Here is a 17,845-nt window from a genome sequence, read left to right as displayed (position 1 = left end):
TCCCTATTCACATTACATGTGAATGGTTCATTTGTCATCTTTTCTAATAAGCAAGACTCACATTTATCATACGATTTTTGATCAAATGATTCTAGAATCCCATCTGCTTGGAGTTTGGCAATGCTTTTTTTTTTTTTTTTTTTTTTTTTTTTTTTTTTTTTTTTAATTATTATTCGTGTGGCCAAGATGACATAATTTATAAAAAAAAAATTATAAAAGGTTTGCTTTAAAAGAAAAGAGACATAATTTATAAAAAAAAAATTAGAACCATTTTCAAAATTTAAGTAAAAAATATCTCTATAAAGCGTGAAATGAGATAATGAATTTGTAGGAAATATACCTAATGTCACAACATATTAGTGAAATAATAGTTGCATGGGTGTGTTACACAATCAACTAAAGATTGTGTTGCAAGAAAAATAAACAAGATAGATTAATTAGATAATTAATATATTAATTATTGAAGAGTCTACAAAAAATTATGTAACGCCTAGTTCCTAGTATGTATTTAGTTTATAATTATTCATTTTTATACAGAAACTCGATGAGTTGAAGGCCCAAAACTCGTCGAGTAGAGATGAATTGTGTAACGTCCCAAATTTCGAGTAAAAAAATTTCATTTTTAATTAATTGATTTATAAAACATTTACTGAAAATATTGCTAACATCACAACGAACCATAAATCATTCAAAACATGTTCCAAATCAAAGCACCAATAGTACTAAAATCAGAGTACAATCCCATGAATCAATAATGCAGGAATCTGATGTGCAACTACCGCACCGGCTCTTTCCCCTTCGCTGAAAAGGTACCTGAAACAAAACTGAAAACTGTGAGCACGAAGCTTAGTGAGTTCTCCCCATCATACCACATACCATACAAACATAAAACATACATACTGCTAGGCATATCTGGGTGCCTGACCTACCCCTTCGGCCCTTTCGACCGGACATTACCTAGCATATATGGGTGCTGGCCTCCCCTTCGGTCCTTTTGACCGGACATTGCCTAGAATATCTGGGTGATCGCCTCCCCTTTGGTCCTTTCGACCGGGCATCATGGGCTATTTCACCCCTCTAGTACTACCACATAACATATATCACATAATCATAATCTATCTAGCATAACTGGGTATTACTACCCCTTCGGCCCTATCGACCGGTAATCTTAGGGACTATCTCCCCTACTACTACTATCACATAACATCATAACATACTAGCACATAAACATATTAGGTAGTAGCAAACCTAGATGAATATCACAAAAACAAGCATCTAAAATACAACTCCTACTGGTGGGCCGACATTCTGCCCGTAGACCCACCGCTACTGGAAGGTAACTCACCTTGTACAAGTGTCTGCTAATAAACTGGGTGAGAAATCCTTATCTGCTACTGCTCCGGTGACTCTCCGGCTATAATTTCCATAAAGACACTTAATCAGAAGCTGATAACTAATCTTAGGGTGAAATGACCATTTTACCCCTTTAACCCAACTGGACATACCGAAGTCCCAATTCTAACTTATTAAGCCTAACTCTCCTGTGGCCCTTTAAGGATTCCTTAAGGGCCCACTAACTGACCATTTACCGAATTGGGCCTTATTCCCTAAATGGGCCCAAAATATCCAAGTCCATCATAATAATTCTCAAGGGCCCAACTTGGCCCAAGAAGGCCCAATACTCGAGTTCTAAGCCCTTCAGTCCAAAATCATGCTTTATAGTGGTCCATGAGGCCTAGAAGTCCAGGCCCATTTTCTTTAGGCCCAAAAGTCCATTAATTCTCAAACTGTAGGCACACGCGCGACGTAACGGGCATGTACGCCCAACATACGCTGCCTTGACCAGAAATCAAAGGGGGGGGGGGGGGAGTTGACCCAGTACGCAGTGCGTAACGGGGAGTATGCCCAACGTACTTGCCAGTTCTCTAAAGGCTTAATTTTTTTGACTTAATCCAGTAAGTCCTTTTGTCCAAACTATAGATCCAGGTCTTTTAAGACATCCTAAACCATAAAGTCACAGAATTTATATGATTGCATGCAAGGTTGGGGTCAAAACATGACTTTGGTCTATCTAACTAGCCCCCAAACTCACTAACCCTTGCATGGTTGTTGCTTAACCATCAAGATCTGATTTTTATGACTCCTAGTGCCTCTAGGAGCCCAAAAGGACAGGTATTATGGTCTGAAGTCATCAAGATACAAGAACTTTCAACGATGGAGTGCAAAAGTAACTTTAAACACTCCCAACAACAAATTTAAGAAGATAATGGTCAAGGTTGGAACTTGATACCTCAAATAAGTCAGAAATGGTGCTACTCTTCTGGATCTACAAGCTCTTGGTGGATCCTTGCTCCTTCTTCAAGTTCCTTTCTCTTCCAATGCCCTAAAACTACACCAAATGCTCTCCAATGGCTAAGAACACACACAAGTAGGCTAGGGTTTTTGAGATGACTACATAAAGGTGTTAGGGAGGGTGGTCCAAGGTCATAACATCCTTTATATAGGGATCAGTCCCAAAATTAGGGTTTAAGACATTGCGCGTGTACACGACGCTTACCCTTTGGTACGCTGGGAGTACACGGTTAAGCCTACGTCTTGGACCCTTGATTACGCTGGGCGTACATGGGGGTTACGCCCCGCGTTCATCCGTCATCAGCCCTATCGTGAAGGCCCAAGGCCCAAGTCCGAACTTATAAAATTATTTTCCTTAAATAAATACAAATTTAATACCTCATAAATCTCGTGCACTACAAATTGTGCCGCGAGTTTGGAAACCTACTTGACAAGTTAGGAGGCCTCAACTCGACGAGTAGGTTGGCAGAAATGAAACCCTAATTCTGAGGTTTTGCACCCTATTTAAACATCTTAACCTCAAGGTGTTGGCCTCATCCAACCTCCACTATCCAAAACCCTAATCCATTTTTGGTGATTGTGAGCTAATCTTGTGCATTCTTGGTGGGTTTGAAGGAGAAGCTTAAAGGAGGAGTAAGAATGTGTGGGAGGAGAACAGATCTAGAAGTTGGGATTCCTGGTTTATCTAAGGTACAAAGCTTTAACCTTGTCTATAGCATGCTTAGATCTAGTTTTATGATGTTTTGCTTCATGTTTTGGTCCAAATATATTGATGGTTGGGATTTGGACGTCCCACTAGGGCAAGCCCTTCAGGTCTCGGGTCTTGAGGGGACTTCATGGCATAAAGGTGCAAACTTTATGGCCATGAAAGTCCCATGAAACTTTTAGATAATCTTTTTGGTTTTTTAAGCCCTAGTAGTCATGCATGCGAGTAAAGACGGGAGCTTTACGTGACCAAATTATCCCTAGAGTCCGGATCTATGACCTCATGGTCTATCTTGAAATTTTGATGGCTTTAGGAGTTGGATCTAAGCCCTTTTGGGTTAGGGTTTGAGTTCTATGTGTTGGGGAGAGGTCCTTAATGGGTAAGTTGGAAACTTTACCATTCTAGACGTATTTCCAGCTTGGATCCAAAAGATATGGCCTTGATTTGTAGAATAGGGACTTAATGCATTAAGAAAGTTAACAGACTGAAGAACTCGACGAGTTGTTCTGGAAGTGTCCCGACTTTATGGGAAAAAGAGGGACTCGATGAGTTGTAGGAGAAAATCGACGAGTTGGATCGTTATATCATAATTATGTGATTTATGGAAACTCGATGGGTTGACGAGTAACTCTGCGAGTTGAGTCAAATTAGAATGTTGACTTTGACTTTGACTAGGGTGTTGAATTTAACTTTGACTTTGACCAAAGTGACCCGTAAGGGGTTATGAGTATGAAAGGGTACTTAAAGGAAATTGTTTATGTTTAGGAGCTTGAGTTGGGTTGATATTCGGAGCCGAGGATTTTCAGCTACTTTCTAGTATTCGAGGTGAGTTACCTTCCCGGTATGAGTGGCTTGAAGGCACCAATGCTGGCCCACTAGTAGTTGTTTATAATAGAGATGTTTGTCTTTGTGATAATTATCTGGTATGCCACTATCTGTTGAGATTTATGTGCTTGTATGCTATGTTATTATGTGGTAGTGGTAGGGAGTGAAATAGTCTCCGTAACCGGTCGAAAGAACCGAAGGGTAGGCCAACACCCATATATGCTAGGAAATATGTGATTTATGTGTTTATATGCTAGGATAATATATGGTAGTGGTAGGGGGTGAAATAGTCCCCGTATTCAGTTGAAAGAGACCGAATGGGTAGGCCAACATCCATATATGCCAGCCAGTTACCGGTTAAAAGAGACCGAAGGGGTAGGCCGACATCCTGATATGCTAGGCGGTTACCGGTTGAAAGAGACCGAAAGGGTAGGCTAGTACCGTGATAGACTAGGCAGTTACCGGTTAAAAGAGACCGAAGGGGTAGGCCAGCATCTGGATATGCTAGGCAGTATTTTTATTGTATGGTATGTGGTATGATAGGGGAACTCACTAAGCTCGTGCTTACGGTTTTCAGTTTTGGTTTCAGGTACTTCTTCTTCGAAAGGAATGGATCTAGCATGATCGCAGCGCATCACACTATGTTTTCCGCACATGAGATATTTGGGAGTTAGACTCTGATATTGTTTTTTGATATGTGCATATTTAGCTATATAATTCGATTAGAATTTTATTACTATTTGGGTAATTTATTGCAATTGATGGACAAAAGGTACTTAATGTCACACCCCCAAACTAGAACGGCGGAAACGTTCGGGGGCGGAGGACGTCATATTCAGTATCATAACAGTTCATAGAAAGGAAAGTACACACCACCATATATATATTAAAGTTTCCAAGATGTTTACATAATTGTATTCATTACATGTTCAAAAGATAAATACATAAACATCATTCAAAAGAAGTAATTAACGCCAGCGCGTTAATCCCAAAAGTTGATTCCCAAACCTGCTTAGCGGTTCCCTGAGAATACAAGTTATTTCAAAGAAAAAGTGTCAACAATTAAGTTGGTGAGTTCATAAGTAGTTTAGAAAAATTGGATGCCATTCCAAAATGGGTGTATATTTTCCAGAAAACGCAGCATTTCAAATGTAAAGAGTTGTGATTTGTTTTGTTGAAAGTGAATGTATTAAATCCAGAAAATCCCATATTTTCCCTAATGGTTGAGATACGAGTTGTTGTGTTTCCCAAGAAAAACCCTTATTTTCTTATAAAAGTATGAAATGCATATGAATGTTCGTGTTATAAGTTGTAAATAATTGCACCAGGAAAATCCCTTATTTTCCTAACATAAATGGCAGTCTCTAAGACCAAAACTTTGCAAGAAACCGACGTTCAAAAGTTGTGTCATAGTTTTATATAATAAAGCTATACGAAGATCGCATTTGTTAGATGAAGAATGGATTTAATAGCTACTCGTTCATAAAAGCATAATACCATAATAATTGTGTATCCGATGAGTTTTATAACCATACTAAACATAATATGCCTGTAACGACGTTCTTCAGGCGTCGCAGCATTATGACAACTGTCACCCCAAAAGATGGACTGTAGCTAACAGTCAGGGCGCGGGATCATGACTTCCCGTATAGATTTATACACATTTGACACGTTCTCCGAACGAGAGACTCTGGTTATAGACAGGACTTGCAGCATTACTTTCTAATAAAGAAAAGTAACGTTTGAAGATATACACGTCTCATGGATTCTCAACTAAGTCGGTATTAAAGTGATAGTTTTGTATGCAAAGTTTATCCTTTTTCACAATGTTTGACAAAGCAAAATCATAAGTTTTTAGAATGTATAAAAAGACTTAACAATGAAAGGTACTTTGAAATCATTATATACTTTGTATAATGTCTAATGCACACAAAGTATGACAAGAGTTTTCCATAATAGAAATAAGTTCCAAGTGATTTATTCGATAAAACAAGTGAAGTAAAACTTTATAAAATACACGATAATAACCGTATGTTTACTTGTATCCCCCCCCTAAAAGAGTATAAAAGCATTTAAATGTATTTAAAGTGTGTTTGAAAGGGGTATGAACTCACTTGAAAGTTTGAAGATAGCAAGATGGAAAACCGGGCAGAGTTTCGTCTCGGGAAATGGATTTTCCTCGGAAATCTCAGGATTCCTCGGGAGTAAAATCAACCTTCGGGACTTGCACAAAATGACCAGGGCTTCGGGGTAGTGCGAGCACGGAAAACGAGGTAAAACGCAAGCAAAAGGAGAGAGAATGGGCCATTTTCCCGGGAACCCTCGCATGCTATTTATAGGGGGGCCTGAGAGGCCTCGTACACGGGGCGTACGCTCATACGCAGCGCGTACGCGTACGTCATGCGTGACCGAAGCCTCGACTGCCTCGACCTCGGATGGGACGGCTCAGGCTGTTGGGTTGGATGGGACGGCGGGTCGGGTGCCTCGCATAGGGCGATGTGGACGGTTTGAGGCCAAGTTCCTCGGGTACGCGGGGCGTACAGGGGTACGCAGCGCGTACCTCGGATGAGGACGCTGACTCCCCTTCGGATAATACCGAAGTTTTAATAAAAATTATATATAAATTATTTATCAAACTTCGAAAATTCATATCTTCTTCATACGAACTCCGTTTTTGACGTTCTTTATATCCTCGCGAAGGTGAGACTACGATCTACAACTTTCATTTAGATTCCATTGGCAAATTCCGGAATTATTTTTATTATTTATTTATTAAAATGACGTGATTAAGGAATTTCTTTAAAAATTCATAACTTATTCATACGATGTCCGATTTGAGCGTTCTTTTTATGCATGTTTGTAGTTTAACGATATCTACAACTTTCATTTAGACACCTAAGGTCGGAAAGTGTTTTATTGAAACTTTGCGTTTTTACGCAACTCGTATTGCCGGTTTTTGTCGGAAAACTTAGAATGATCATAACTTCTTCGTTATAACTCGGATTTTTGTGTTATTTATATGTTTGGAAACCTTAAGACGATAACTACCACATAGTGTACTCCAAATAGAGTTTTTGAATACTTCATTTTTCGATGATATTCTAATTCGTTTCTCAAAGAGGTTACAGGACTCGATTTTTACTGACTTGAAATAACGGGTTATTACATCATCCCCCCGTTAGAGGGAATTTCGTCTCGAAATTTTAATACAAAAGAAGAGTCTTAGGGGCTGGGGAAGAGATGTGGATACTTCTGTTGCATTTGATCTTCTCGTTCCCACGTGAACTCAGGTCCCCTCTTAGCATTCCATCGGACCTTTACTAGTGGAATGCGACTCTGTTTAGTTCGTTTAACTTCCCTATCCGTGATCTCGACGGGTTCTTCCACAAAGTTAAGATTTTCATTTAGTTCGATCTCATCGAGTGGAATTACAAGTGTTTCGTCGGACAAACACTTCTTCAGGTTTGATACGTGGAATACTGGATGTACTTTGTTAAGCTCTATTGGAAGTCGGAGTTTGTAGGCTACTGGACCAACCCTTGAAATGATTTCGAAGGGTCCAATGTACCTAGGATTTAGTTTCCCATGCTTTCCAAAGCGTATCATTCCCTTCCAGGGTGAGACCTTCAGTAGTACCCGATCGCCAATCTGAAATTCCAAGGGTTTACGTCTTTTGTCGGCATAACTCTTTTGCCTATCCCTCGAGGATTTCAGTCGTTCTCGTATTTGCACGATCTTTTCAGTAGTTTCTCTGATGATCTATGGACCAGTGAGGGTGCTATCAGGGACTAGACCTTTTGCTAGTTGTGTGTCGCCCACTTCCGTCCAACACAGAGGTGATCTGCACTTACGGCCGTAAAGGGCTTCAAATGGAGCAGTATTGATACTAGTATGTTAACTATTGTTATAAGAGAACTCAACCAAAGGTAAGTGAACATCCCATGCTTTACCAAAGTCGATTACACGTGCTCGCAACATGTCTTCCAAGGTTTGGATCGTTCTTTCGCTCTGTCCGTTAGTTTGCGGGTGATAGGCTGTACTCATGTCCAATCTTGTTCCCATGGATTTTTACAATGATTGCCAGAATCTAGACGTGAATCTGCTGTCTCTATCCGAGATGATAGACATTGGCACTCCATGGAGTCGTACGATCTCTCGGATGTAGATTCTCGATAGCTTTTCCATTTTATCAGTTTCCTTGATCGGTAGGAAATGAGCGAACTTGGTTAATCTATCGACGATTACCCAAATAGTATCTTGGCCACCCTGAGTTTTGGGCAGTTTCGTTATGAAGTCCATGGAAATCTGCTCCCATTTCCACTTAGGAATTTCAGGTTGTTGGAGTAGTCCTGAGGGTTTCTGGTGTTCTATTTTGATCTTGGCGCAAGTCAAACACTTGCTCACATATGTAGCGATCTCTGCTTTCATGTTTGGCCACCAGTAGAGTTGTTTGAGATCTTGATACATCTTGTCTGACCCGGGGTGTACAGAGTATGGAGTCTTGTGTGCCTCGCTCATAACTACCTCTCTAAGTCCACCAAACTTGGGCGTCCATATTCGGTTCATGAGGTAGCGTGCTCCGTCACTCTTGATTTCTAAATTCTTGTCCATTCCCCTAAGGGTCTCACCTGTCACGTTTTCGGGTTTCAGGGCCTCTATTTGAGCTTCCTTGACTTGTGTTGACAGGTGCGAATTGATTGACATGGCTAATGACTTCACTCTTCGGCCAGAGTACTCCTTACGACTAAGGGCATCTGCCACGACGTTAGCCTTTCCTGGATGATAGCGAATCTCACATTCGTAGTCGTTGAGCAATTCGACCCAACGTCGCTGTCTCATGTTCAACTCCTTCTGGTCGAAGATGTGTTGTAGGCTCTTGTGGTCTGTAAAGATAGTGCATTTGGTACCATATAGGTAGTGTCTCCAGATTTTAAGAGCGAAGACCACCGCCCCAAGTTCTAAATCATGAGTGGTGTAATTGACCTCATGCGTTTTCAGTTGTCGTGAGGCATATGCAATAACCTTTCCCCTCTGCATTAGTACACAGCCCAGCCCTTGCTTCGAAGCGTCGCAATACACCACAAAATCTTCGGCCCCTTCTGGGAGAGAAAGGATGGGCGCGCTGCAAAGGGCCTGTTTCAAAGTTTGAAATGCAGCATCTTGCTTTTCTCCCCAATTGTAGGTCACACCTTTCTGGGTTAAGGCGGTAAGAGGCTTTGCGATGCTGGAGAAATTCTGGATGAACCTTCGGTAATAACCAGCAAGACCTAGAAATTGGCGAATTTCTGTTGGTGTAGTTGGCGCAGACCAGTTTTTGATAGCCTTGATTTTTGATGGATCCACGTGGATTCCTTCCTTGCTGACCACGTGACCGAGGAAGTCCACCTTTCTAATCCAAAATTCACATTTTGAGAATTTTGCATACAGTCTCTCAGTCCGTAACGTCTCTAAAACTTGCCTCAGATGTTGACCATGCTCTTCTTTATTCTTTGAATAAATGAGTATGTCGTCTATGAATACTATCACGAATTTATCCAAGAATGGACGACATACTCGATTCATTAGGTCCATGAATATGGCCGGGGCATTGGTTAGTCCGAACGGCATCACTACGAACTCGTAATGTCTGTATCGTGTTCGGAAGGCCGTCTTGGGAATATCACTCTCTAGGACTCGCAGCTGGTGATATCCCGACCTCAGATCGATCTTGGAGAAGTAGTTGGCTCCTTGGAGTTGGTCGAATAAGTCATCGATTCGGGGTAGGGGGTATCGGTTCTTGATGGTAAGTTTGTTGAGTTCTCGGTAGTCGATGCACATTCTGAATGATCCATCCTTCTTTTTCACGAACAGTACGGGTGCTCCCCATGGCGAGAAGTTCGGCCTGATGAATCCTTTTCCAAGTAGTTCATTCAGTTGGCTGGATAGCTCTTGCATCTCTGCCGGGGCTAATCGATAGGGTGCTTTGGCTACTGGGGTAGCTCCGGGAACTAGATCGATTCGGAACTCAACTTGTCTCGCGGGTGGTATTCCTGGAAGGTCCTCGGGAAAAACGTCGGGAAAATCGCGTACGTCGGGCACACTCTTGATGTCTTGGACTTCGCGTTTCACATATACAACATGTGCCAAGAACGCGTGACACTCCTTGCGTAGGCATTTCCGAGCTTGGATACTTGAGATGATACGAAGAGTGGTACTTGGTTTGTCGCCCAAGACAATGAAAGTTTCGCCGGTTGGCAGATTAAGGCGAACGGCCTTATCGTAACATAGAATGTCCGCATGATGAGAACTCAGCCAATCCATGCCAATGATGACATCGAAACTCTTAATCGAGACTGGCATGAGGTTGATTGAAAAGGGATTATCGTTTAAAGTTAGGGTGCAGTTTAAGTATATCTCCTTAGTGCCTTCGGTTTTCCCGTTGGCCATTTCTACTATGAATGGTTCACTTAATGATTGTGGTATTGATTTTAGCAGGCCTTTAAAGTCGTGACTCACAAAACTCCTTTCCGCTCCACTATCAAACAAAATGCATGCATACGAGTTATCGAGAAGAAACATACCCGTAACAACAGTAGGGTCCGCAATGGCTTCATCTTGTCCCATTGCGAAAACTAGGCCCCTTCCGCCGGTATTCCGGTTGTTTGCCTTTGGGTAGTCCCTGCGGTAGTGCCCCGTGTCTCCGCACTCAAAGCAGGCGCGGCTTACCCCGATATTAGTAGTGGGGACGGATGGTTGGGTTGGCCCTTTGCAATAGCGGGCTGTATGTCCTTTCTTATTACACTTGGTGCATTGAAGATCATGGCAAGGACCATGGTGGTGGAAGCTGCATCGGTTGCACTTAGGAAGTTTCCCATTATATGAGCTTGTGGGGGCAAGGTTCACAGGTATAGTCATAGCGTGGGTCGCTATTACTTGTTGTTTCTTGGGGTTTTCCTGGAGATTTTGTCCCCTCCTTTTGTTCCAAGGCCTGCTCTGGCCCTGAGCCTCCCTAGGTGGATTTGCGGTTGCTGAAATGATAATGGGTTTTACTCCGTGGTCGATGAGTCGCTGAGCTAGGCGTTTAGCGCTGTTGTAGGTAACAGGGCCGGAAGATAGGACATGCCCTTGAATCTGGGGTGACATCCCCCAAATGTACCTTTCAACCTTCTTTGATTCTGGGTTGACCATGGTAGGGCACAGTGCAGCGAGGTCGTTGAACCTAGCTGTGTAGGTGACTAGGTTAGACCCAGTCATTTTCAGATTCCAGAGCTCCTGCTCCAGCTTTTGCACTTCGCCCCTTGGGCAGTATTCTTCTAGTAGTAGAACCTTTAGATCGTCCCAACTCATGGCATTGGCGACAGTGAGCGTCACTGAATTCACATGGCTTTTCCACCAAGTGAGGGCTCGATCTACGAAAGTGCAAGCAGCGAACTTGACTTTGCTTGCTTCTAGGCATGAGCAGATCTCGAAGACCGTTTCGGTCTTCTCGAACCATTGTATTAGTGCAATGACTCCCCCAGTTCCATTAAAATTTTTTGGCTTAGCGTTAGAGAACTCCTTGTAAGTACATTCTCTTCCTTGGTCATGACCAGTGCCATGATTTGGATGATTCGTGCTGCTTCCCGCCCCTCCATTTCCGTGAGAGTTTATTTGTGAGAGGGCTGCAGTTACTGCTGCTGTGATAGCAGCCTGGACCATGGATGGATCATAAGCTGGTGGTGGTGGTACCGTGCCCGGCCTGGGCCTTAGGTTTGGACGAGGAGGCATCGTGCTGCCAAAAGAAAAAAATATGGAAAAATTTATAAGTTTTGGCAGTTCAGAGTTGAATGATATTGAGTTAACTTCTAATAGTTCTAAGAAGTTGGGTTTGACTGACACAATGTTTTGAGCTTGAAAGTAAAGTTTGAATAGATGTACCAATGAATCGAACGAATTGCGCATGATTAACAACAACAAGAAAAGGGGTATACCCTTATATATATATTAAACATATAGTTGTGTTACAGCGGGGTCTAGACAAAAGTTCTTGGCCTTTCCAAAGGCCTCCGATTACAAAACAATTTAAAGACAATAATACTTTTATCCAAAGTCCTAATTTATAACAAAATTTTGAGAGTCGGGAAAGTACTACTTGCGGCGCGCTTTGCGTTTGGAGCTCGACTTCGTGTCGGACTACTTTGACTCCATGAGGCATCTATCAAACGCAACTTGTTGTTCTCTTAATTCTGCGAAGGCCGCATTTGCTTGTGCTTGAAATGCTTCGGCGCGAATGTGGATGTCGTTCTGCAACAACTCTAGGCGGTTGATATCGGCCGTGTGGATTTGTACTTCCACATTGACCTCTCAGATTCGGTTGGCTTGCACTCCGGATTGATAGCACTGGTTGGCGAGTTTGCCAACCATGACCGGAAGTGCTCGGTCGGCTGATCCCCTACCTCTCACATCATAGAAGTCTCGGCACATGCCGTAGGGAGGGCGTAAGCTTTGTTGTTGGCTCCAATGATGGAGGTGACTTCCCCACACTGGAGTGGGTCCTTGGAAATTCCTCACGTGGACGGGAGATTGTGGGATTGGTGGATTTATAATTTCTGGCTCGGAATCCGTGCCAGAGTCATCCCCTCCCTCCAACTCTATAGGCTCTTCGTCTTCTTCAGGATCTTCTTCGATCCACCCTCCATTACGTTGGTTGGGGTAGTAGGGGTCATTGGGGTGATGGAATCCCGCCATTTAGACTGTACGAGAATAGAGTTAAAAGTTTACTATAAGCTAGAGCACATGAAACTTACCCTTAAGTTTAATGGTTGACGGCACTCGAATACTCCCTCAGTATTCTTTAGTGATATGCTTTTGGTAAGTTTTAAATTTGTTGTCCATTGCAGACACTCCTTGGCATACGTTAGTCGGCTCTTGGACAAATATAGTTGATCAGGCTATATTCTTCCCAGTTCCGATTACATGTCCCAAGTCGTACGTGTACTGCACAACTTATTTATAATACTTCTAAAGTTATTTACTATGAAAATGTTATTAGTATAAATGAGTGCATGCTTACCTTAAAACTAATTAGGTTTACTTTCAAAAGTATGAATTTTTCTCAGAGTGTTTTTGCCCAGTTGAGTTTATAGTTGTATATCAAAAAGGAATGGTTTTGATATACTTAATTCCCTATAAACAAAGCTCTGATACCAATCTGTCACACCCCCAAACCAGAACGGCGGAAACGTTCGGGGGCGGAGGACGTCATATTCAGTATCATAACAGTTCATAGAAAGGAAAGTACACACCACCATATATATTAAAGTTTCCAAGATGTTTACATAATTGTATTCATTACATGTTCAAAAGATAAATACATAAACATCATTCAAAAGAAGTAATTAACGCCAGCGCGTTAATCCCAAAAGTTGATTCCCAAACCTGCTTAGCGGTTCCCTGAGAATACAAGTTATTTCAAAGAAAAAGTGTCAACAATTAAGTTGGTGAGTTCATAAGTAGTTTAGAAAAATTGGATGCCATTCCAAAATGGGTGTATATTTTCCAGAAAACGCAACATTTCAAATGTAAAGAGTTGTGATTTGTTTTGTTGAAAGTGAATGTATTAAATCCAGAAAATCCCATATTTTCCCTAATGGTTGAGATACGAGTTGTTGTGTTTCCCAAGAAAAACCCTTATTTTCTTATAAAAGTATGAAATGCATATGAATGTTCGTGTTATAAGTTGTAAATAATTGCACCAGGAAAATCCCTTATTTTCCTAACATAAATGGCAGTCTCTAAGACCAAAACTTTGCAAGAAACCGACGTTCAAAAGTTGTGTCATAGTTTTATATAATAAAGCTATACGAAGATCGCATTTGTTAGATGAAGAATAGCTTTTATAGCTACTCGTTCATAAAAGCATAATACCATAATAATTGTATATCCGATGAGTTTTATAACCATACTAAACATAATATGCCTGTAACGACGTTCTTCAGGCGTCGCAGCGTTATGGCAACTGTCACCCCAAAAGACGGACTGTAGCTAACAGTCAGGGCGCGGGATCATGACTTCCCGTATAGATCTATACACATTTGACACGTTCTCTGAACGGGAGACTCTGGTTATAGACAGGACTTGCAGCATTACTTTCTAATAAAGAAAAGTAACGTTTGAAGATATACACGTCTCATGGATTCTCAACTAAGTCGGTATTAAAGTGATAGTTTTGTATGCAAAATTTATCCTTTTTCACAATGTTTGACAAAGCAAAATCATAAGTTTTTAGAATGTATAAAAAGACTTAACAATGAAAGGTACTTTGAAATCATTATATACTTTGTATAATGTCTAATGCACACAAAGTATGACAAGAGTTTTCCATAATAGAAATAAGTTCCAAGTGATTTATTCGATAAAACAAGTGAAGTAAAACTTTATAAAATACACGATAATAACCGTATGTTTACTTGTATCCCCCCTAAAAGAGTATAAAAGCATTTAAATGTATTTAAAGTGTGTTTGAAAGGGGTATGAACTCACTTGAAAGTTTGAAGATAGCAAGATGGAAAACCGGGCAGAGTTTCGTCTCGAGAAATGGATTTTCCTCGGAAATCTCGGGATTCCTCAGGAGTAAAATCGACCTTCGGGACTTGCACAAAATGACCAGGGCTTCGGGGTAGTGCGAGCACGGAAAACGAGGTAAAACGCAAGCAAAAGGAGAGAGAATGGGCCATTTTCCCGGGAACCCTCGCATGCTATTTATAGGGGGGCCTGAGAGGCCTCGTACGCGGGGCGTACGCTCGTACACAGCGCGTACGCGTACGTCATGCGTGACCGAAGCCTCGACTGCCTCGGCCTCGGATGGGACGGCTCAGGCTGTCAGGTCGGATGGGACGGCGGGTCGGACGGGCGGGTCGGGTGCCTCGCATAGGGCGACGTGGACGGTTTGAGGCCAAGTTCCTCGGGTACGCGGGGCATACAGGGGTACGCAGCGCGTACCTCGGATGAGGACGCTGACTCCCCTTGGGATAATACCGAAGTTTTAATAAAAATTATATATAAATTATTTATCAAACTTCGAAAATTCATATTTCCTTCATACGAACTCTGTTTTTGACGTTCTTTATATCCTCGCGAAGGTGAGAATACGATCTACGACTTTCATTTAGATACCGTTGGCAAATTCCGGAATTATTTTTATTATTTATTTATTAAAATGACGTGATTAAGGAATTTCTTTAAAAATTCAGAACTTATTCATACGATGTCCGATTTGAGCGTTCTTTTTATGCATGTTTGTAGTTTAACGATATCTACGACTTTCATTTAGACACCTAAGGTCGGAAAGTGTTTTATTGAAACTTTGCGTTTTTACGCAACTTCGTATTGCCGGTTTTTGTCGGAAAACTTAGAATGATCATAACTTCTTCGTTATAACTCGGATTTTTGTGTTATTTATATGTTTGGAAACCTTAAGACGATAACTACCACATAGTGTACTCCAAATAGAGTTTTTGAATACTTCATTTTTCGATGATATTCTAATTCTTTTCTCAAAGAGGTTACAGGACTCGATTTTTACTGACTTGAAATAACGGGTTGTTACACTTAATTATATTTAAATTGTATTTTGAGTCTAAAAGATGTGCTCGGGAGCAAAAGGAAGCGGGAAATGCAATCGGGAGCTCGGGAATTGAAGAAAGAAGAAAAAGAATACAAATCTGAAGGACTCGGCGAGTTGGATGTCTACTCGACGAGTCCACACGAATGTTCGCGAAGCAAATACAAGTCCTTTCCCTATATACATTTTTAAAGGGGACTCGGTGAGTCGGTTATCTACTCGGCGAGTAGCCCTTCTTTTCTGAAGACTATAAATAAAGCCAATTGCCGAAACAAAAGCCCTCTCTGAAACCCTTGGGGATTATTTTGTGACAAAAGGTGCAGATGAAGCTCTGGAATTTGTGGAGAAAACCCTAACCTTTGATTTTAAGGAGATTAAAGGCAATCTAAGTTTACTCTTTACTTTATCTCTTGTTTTAACCATGTTTGAACTAGTAGATCTTGTTTTTGAGTTACTTTCTGCTGTAATTATGAGCTAAACCTTATATCTTCTGTTTAGGGTAGATAAATTTATGACTATGTGTTGATTTATGGTTGGATTAATTGTTTATTGGTGAGTTTTGTTTTATTAAGCTTGTTAAAGAACCTTATGCATTAACCACGACTATTTTATGTTAATTAACAACTAATTAAGCTGCATGAACATCTATTAATTGCTTATCTCATATGATTTATGTGAAAACATTGTTATGTGCCTAGGAATAGTGAATGTGAAACTACGGTTAACTAGAAAATGGGTAAATTAATGTGTGAGCTTGTGTGATAAACCATCAACAAGAGGTTAATTGAATTAGTAATTTGATTAGCTAATTACAAGTCTTATTTAACCCGAATAAATAAACTAGGAAATTCATTAGTTTAATCACTTGATCACTGTTTAAATGAATCTGTTTTCTAAGGATTTGTAATAGCGAATGTGAACCTAATCACTTTAATCGGTAGCCAATAACAATTAATCCATTGCACTTGCCATAAAATTAACCATAGGAGTAAACGAATCGAACCTAAACAAAAGTCTTCTTATAATTGAATTTAGTTGTTTTTCTACTTGCTTTAGCTGTTAGTTACTTAATTAGCATATTAGTTAATTGTTTAACTTTCTAGTCTTGCAAAACTAGGGAAAACCTTTACTTTTATTACTTGTTTTAGTTAATTCTAGTCATTAGTTTAATTACCATTCCTTGTGTTCGATACCCTACTTATTCAAATATACCACCAATTGACAGGTCCACTGCCTTTGTGTGTCTAAATTTTATCTTAAAAGTAGGACTGAAACTAGTTCATTTATATACACATCAAGTTTTTGGCGTCGTTACCGGGAAACGGTTCAAAATTTAATTCTAATTGCTAGTGTTATCGATCCTTTATGTGAGATTTATCTTGCACAAAGTTAATGCTTTAGTAATTTAGTTAATAGGTTTAATTATTAAGTTTTTATGTTCTTAGGATTTTTTATATATATTTTTTCTGTTTTACCCTCGAACTCACCGAGTCCACTCGCACGTACTCGGTGAGTCCAAGGCTGATTTCCAGTTTCGTTTTTATTTCATTTTTTGTTCTTTTTACACATGCTTCTTATTTTGTTTTTAAGAATTACATGACCCGAGGTTCAAATACACCTCTGGTTCCTCCGTACGAAGACCCGGAATCCGCTTGTAGGAAGAACATGGATAAAGCTGTTGAAGACACTAACCCGCCAAAGAAATCATCTTTGAAGGACCTTAAATAAGTCTTTGAGAAGAAGAAAAGCAAGAAAGCAGGTGAGTCTAGTAGTAAAAAAAGCAAAGAAAGAAAGCTTGATAATTTTGAAGAAAACCCCTTTCCAAAAGAAGCCGAACACGAGTACGAATACGAAGAAGAAAGAAACTTTGAAGGAGAACTTGCTAACACCTTGGCTAACATCGATGAAGTACCCATGGGTGAGTGGAAGAATAGGACGTGTGATGATACCGGCCCAGGACTCGTGCAACCCACGATTCCCGCAACTACCACCTTTGAACTTAAGGGCCACATACTTGCTCAACTTAAGGTAATCCCATTCTTCGGGAAGGATCACGAAGATGCATACAAGCATCTAGACGAGGTCAATGACATAGCCGATTACTTCAATGTTCCTAATGTGACCCGTGCTACTGTTTTGCTTCGTATGTTACTGGTCACATTTAAGGGAGCCGAGGAAGATTGGTTGAAATCACTCCTTCCAGGATCCGTCACTACTTGGGCTAAAATGCGTGAAGAATTCATTGATCAATTATACCCTCCCTAAAAAATAGCAAAATTGAAGAAAGTCATAGCCAATTTTGAGCAACAAGCTGGAGAGTCACTTTATGAAGCATGGGAAAAATACAAAGGCTTACTAAGGAATTGCCCACACCATGATCT

At 40.7% G+C, this 17,845-nt stretch overlaps 1 non-coding gene across 1 annotated transcript; it reads right to left on the bottom strand.

The window, feature by feature from the left end:
• Window positions 1-17,738: 17,738 nt before the first annotated feature.
• Window positions 17,739-17,845, bottom strand: LOC145019109 (small nucleolar RNA R71). Its single transcript, XR_013667428.1, has one exon. It is a non-coding gene; the product is annotated as a small nucleolar RNA R71 (small nucleolar RNA).

This window comes from Lactuca saligna, chromosome 9 (assembly GCF_052625555.1).
Source record: "Lactuca saligna cultivar CGN05327 chromosome 9, ASM5262555v1, whole genome shotgun sequence".
NCBI classification, from domain to species: Eukaryota; Viridiplantae; Streptophyta; class Magnoliopsida; order Asterales; family Asteraceae; genus Lactuca; species Lactuca saligna.
This window is presented reverse-complemented; position numbering and strand designations above follow the sequence as displayed.